This window comes from Vicia villosa, linkage group LG3 (genome assembly GCF_029867415.1).
Source record: "Vicia villosa cultivar HV-30 ecotype Madison, WI linkage group LG3, Vvil1.0, whole genome shotgun sequence".
NCBI classification, from domain to species: Eukaryota; Viridiplantae; Streptophyta; class Magnoliopsida; order Fabales; family Fabaceae; genus Vicia; species Vicia villosa.
In genome coordinates, this window is record NC_081182.1 from 212,538,650 (window position 1) to 212,544,389 (window position 5,740).

Below are 5,740 nucleotides of genomic sequence, written 5' to 3' on the forward strand. Positions count from 1 at the left end.
TTCCAGATTACCAGTTGGTACCCACTTTGGAAGAATTCTCTGAACTAATTGGATTACCTGTTCGAAATCAATTACCTTTCACTGGTTTGGAAAGGATTCCAAAACCTGAAGTCATTGCTGCTGCTTTACATTTGCGAAAATCAGAAATCGAGTCCAATTGGGAAACAAAGAGTGGAGTTAAGGGTTTGCTTGCTAAGTTCTTAATGGAAAAGGCTCGATTACTACTAGAAAACAAAAGTTATCCAGCTATTGAGGAGGTTGTGGCCCTTTTGATCTATGGTTTGGTTTTATTCCCTAATCCCGACCAGTTCGTAAGTGTACACATCATCAACCTTTTCCTAACCCGTAACCCGGTACCAACATTGCTGGGAGACATTCTACATTCTCTACACACTCGTACCATGAAGAAACGAGGAACTCTTATGTGCTGTATACCACTACTGGCTAGGTGGTTTACATTTCATCTTCCCCGATCAGTGTTGAGAAATGAACAAAGAATGCAATGGTCTCGCAGGATTATGTCTTTGTCTCATTCAGATATCCGGTGGAACAACTTCTTTCAAAGAGACATTACTATCATTGATCATTGTGGAGAGTACCCTAATGTGCCACTCCTTGGCATCAAAGGGGGCATCACTTACAATCCCTCTTTGGCTCTACGCCAATTCGGATATGCAAGGAGCAACGGTCCTCATGACTTGATTATCCGTGGCATTGTGTTTGATTATGAGAATGATTCTCATAGACACCGACGAAGGTTCATACATGCATGGGGCAGTGTCTATAGAATAGAAAGCAAAACTTTGGGGCAATGGAATTCTATCCCTATGGAACCTTACCTCAGATGGGTCCGTACTCATGCTCAGAAACTCATCATGCCATATCCCGCCATTCTACCTGTGACTATTGAGCCAGAGGTCGAAGGAGACGAACCCCACGTTATTCTACACCCTGATATGCCAACTGACCTAGAAGAGTTGCAAAAATCTTGGGTTCAACTAAAAGAGGAAAGAGATACCTTCAAAACACACTGTCAAGACTATGAGAGAAGGATATTGGAGCTCACCGGACAGCTACAAGAAGAACAGCGGATCAACACATTCCTGGGGGCAAAGAGAAAGCGTCCATGGGAGACCTGAGGGATCATTCATTTCCTTTATTTCTGTTTTGTAAGCCCAAATGAAAAAAAAAAGCAAAAAAAAAAGAAATAAATTGTTTAACTAATGTTTGTTTCTTCTTTGTTTTAACAAATCTAAACTCTAAGATCCTTGAAAACATTGCACACACATTTCATTCATATACATTGCATATACATTTCATTCACATACATTGCATTCATATATATTGCATTCATATACATTGCATATACATTGCATCCATTCATACACATTGCATAACAGGTTCACATGACGGATTTCTCATCTTCTCGCTGTTTATTTCAGTCAGAAGAGATGGAATCTGAAATGAGCATCAAGAATCTCGAAGCACAGAATCCCCAAGTTCAAGTGGCAATTCTAGAACTGGCAAAGGGGCAACAAGAACTGAAAGCCCTGATGATCAAGAAGAAAAAGAAGCCCAAAGGATCTGTAGGCTTGAGTCACCTGAAAAGGAAGATCAAAATCCCAGTCAAAAAGTTCAAAAAGCCATCGATCCCTGAAACAGTCGGTGATGATGAACAAGGAGACAATCACAGCAACTAGGGTTCTGCTAAACCCTCTCTCTCTTCCAATGAAGAAGATGATCATTCTGGGGACGAACCGGATGATGACAAGTACCAACAGCTGGAAGAACGTATGAAAGCTATGGAGATACAAAAAATACCTGGCTTAGATTTCAATGATCTGGGACTCATCTCGGATGTTGTTATCCCTCCAAAATTCAAAGTTCCTGTCTTTGCAAAATATGATGGAGTTTCTTGCCCAAAACTACATCTGAGATCCTATGTGAGGAAGATACAACCTCATACAACAGATAACAAATTGTGGATTCACTTCTTCCAAGAAAGTCTGTCGGGTACACAACTCGAGTGGTACTACCAGTTGGAAATTACCAAGGTTCATACTTGGGAAGAATTAGCTGCTGCTTTTTACAAACAGTACCAATACAATGCTGATCTTGCACCAACCCGTACTCAACTAAGGGGCATGTCCATGGCACCAAAAGAAAGTTTCAAAGGATATGCGCAAAAGTGGAGAGATATGGCTGGAAGGGTTCAACCACCCTTATCTGATCGCGAGCTAGTCGACATGTTCATGGGCACTTTAACTGGCCCTTTCTATAGTCATTTGCTGGGAAGCTCATCATCAGGTTTCACTGACCTGATATTGACCGGAGAACGTGTCGAAAGTGGCATTCAAAATGGAAAAATTCAAATAGGCTCCTCCTCTGGTACTACAAAAAGGCCCATCAGCGGGAGAAATGAGGTCAATACAATGCAAATTCAGAAAGGTCGCAAAAATGAGCAGCATCAATCTGTAGGGGCAGTTCTGATCTCCGCATCTGCGCCTCAAAAAGATCAACAGCCAAAATATACGCGTCAACCAGATGCACCAAGAAGAAATTTCACCAGAATCAACATGCCAATCTCTCAGGCATTGCAGCATTTGCTAAAAGCAGATCTGATCACATTAAAAGGTCCTCCAAAGAATGTCAACATTTCCTCTCCGAGTTATCGCCCTGATGCAACATGTGCCTATCACTCAAATTGTCCAAGACATGACGCAGATCACTGCTGGGCCCTGAAAAATAAAATACAAGATATGATAGATGCTGGGGAAATTGAGTTCGATCCTCCAGAAACTCCAAATGTCATCACTGCACCTATGCCAAAGCATGATAAAACTGTTAACGCTATCCTGGACACTGTTTACATCTACGATGTGAACGAATTATCAACTCCACTCTGCGAAGTCAAAGGAAAGCTAATCCAAGCTGGTTACTTTCCAGGATGTGACCCCGATTGCTTTTATTGCTCATACCTGCCCAATGGTTTGTGAAAATCTGAGAATGGGAATTCAAAAGTGGATGGATCGCCGTATCATATATGTTTGAGAGGCTCCCTTCTATGAACGTGTTATGCGAAGTCTTTGTAAACGGGATAAGAATAGAGGATGTCTCAGTGATCTCTAGTTTACCATTCAAAATCTCTGCCAAGGCTCCGTTCAAAATTTCAGCTACACTCAAAGTGGCATCAGTAGTCATTGCTAGCCCAACTCCATTTCCCTACTTCTCAGACAAAGGTGTCCCATGGGGTTACGACACTAATGTTTATGTTCATGGAGTTAAGCAGGGTACCTCGACTGAAGAGGCCGCAAAGTTAACTACTCCAACTGTGGATAATATTGTGGGTACCAGCAAGATCACGAGAAGTGGAAGAATCTTTTCACCAGAAATTTCTCCAAATGTTGCTGCTGGTCCAGTCCGAGTCCCAGATCCTAATCAAGATAACAGCGCTCGAGGGCAAAGAGCCACAAGTGGAACAAGTTCAAACCCCGGTGGAGATCACTGCTGAGGATCCATCAAAGCAAGAAATGGAGGAAATATTGAAAATCATCTGCAAGAGTGATTACAATATTGTTGAGCAACTAGGGCACACCGCTTCAAAAATCTCAATGCTATCTCTGCTAAAATATTCAGAAGCTCATGCCAAAGCCCTGATGAAGTTCCTAAAAGCTGCGCATGTGCCTCAAGAGATCTCAGTCGACCAATTTGAGAATTGTGTTGCCAATTTAACCGTGAACAATGGCCTTGGTTTCTCTGATGTGGATCTAACCCCTGCTGGGAAAAAATCACAACAAAGCCCTACATATCTCCATTGAATGTAATGGCACCACTCTATCTCATGTGCTAGTAGATAACGGTTCTTCTTTGAACGTAGTTAACCGAAAACAGTACTAGAAAAGCTTGACTTCGAAGGGAATTGTGTTACAACCAAGTGATGTTGTGGTAAGAGCCTTTGACGGGTCAACAAGAACGGTATACGGAAAAGTGAATCTCCCAATCAGAGTGGGTTCTCAGATCTTTGATTCTATCTTTTACGTAATGGAAATTCACCCAGCCTATTCCTGTTTACTTGGACGCCCTTGGATACATGGGGCAAACGCTGTAACTTCTACCCTACATCAGAAGTTAAAATATCCAGTAAAAGGAAAGATTGTCACAGGTCTATGGCGAAGAGGAATATGTGGTTAGTCACCTAAGCAATTCCAAATATGTTGAGTTGGAGGACGAATTCATCGAAACTCCCTGCCAATCTTTTGAGGTGGTCTCTCCAGATGTCTCTACCACCAAGCATATTCCTGCTACTCCAACTACAACTATGGCTTCTCTCAAAGATGCCAAAGCTGTGATTGAACAAGGTGATTGCACAGTATGGGGACAGCTTCCCGATATACCCTGCAAGTCCGACAAGCTAGGCCTGGGCTATGATAGTGGAAATCAAATGAATGATCAAAGTCCTCGTTCTGGAGGATTAATGTCACACTTCGTCAGCCAAGAAGTAAACGCCATTGAAGATGAAGGAGTGTTCTTGAACCATATCATTCATCCATATCCAGATGAAATTCCACCCATTTCCATGGGAATGTGGGATGCTGTGGGAGAACCAGAGTGGCGGGTATAATTATCAGTATACCGCACCTCAGAATTCTTATATTGCTATGGAAGACATTACCCCGACTGGATGGGGGCGATCAATTTGGAAATGACAAAAGTTTCACAAGTCCCGTCGCTGAGCAATATCAAAATCCACCCAAAGAAGTATGGGATACGCTAGGAGAACCCAGTGGCAAATATGACTATATGGTGAAATATTCCGCTCCTCCGAGCTCACAAATTGCTTATGAAGGACATTGTCCCAACTGGATGGGATGAACATTACGATGACAATTTCACTCTTGAAGAAGCCAGGGAAATACCAAATAACGAGGGTTGCTTTCTGTCAGAATACACTCCTCACCAGGATGCACAAGTCTCTATTCAAAACATCATCCCGACTACATGGGACGGCCTTATCGAGCATCTTGCTCAGCCAACAGAGATATCTCAGCCTGGGCTCTCATATCCAGCAGAGTATATCGCTTATCCCGAAAGATCACCGGCTCACTTTCCCACTAATGAAATCAATGCTGTGGAAGATGAAGAAGACAACTGCAAATGGAACAGCTGGATACTCCCTGCTCACAACAATGGATTGAACAACTGGAAAGCTGAGGATGTGATCTCCTTTGACCAAGAGTAAATGCCATTTCCTGTTTTCTTTGTGTATATGGTGCAAAGATAAAAATGGTTCCTGAACTATCGAACCCATGAGCTTGAAAGCCGTGTGCCTTGCCCGAAGCGCACTGGTCCTTTTATAAGGGCTTATCATATCATGATCATGTGCATTCAATAAAATCATGGGACGCTTGCATATTTAAAGTTTGTGATCCTTTTTCTTTCTTTCTTTGCTTTCAAATAGCTATGTTTTTTTTTTTCACACACACTCACATAAATAAAATGCAGATTCACATACACTTTGGATCCAGTCAATAACGATTCTGCTATTGCCCGTCATGACTTTGAAAATCCAATCTACCAAACTGAGGACGAAAGTGAGGAAGATTGTGAAGTACCAAGAGAACTTGCAAGGCTGCTAGAACAAGAAGACAAGGCCATACAGCCTCACGAGGAGCCAATTGAGGTCATCAACTTGGGCAGCAACGAGGAAAAGAAAGAAGTCAAAATAGGGGCTGATTTAGAA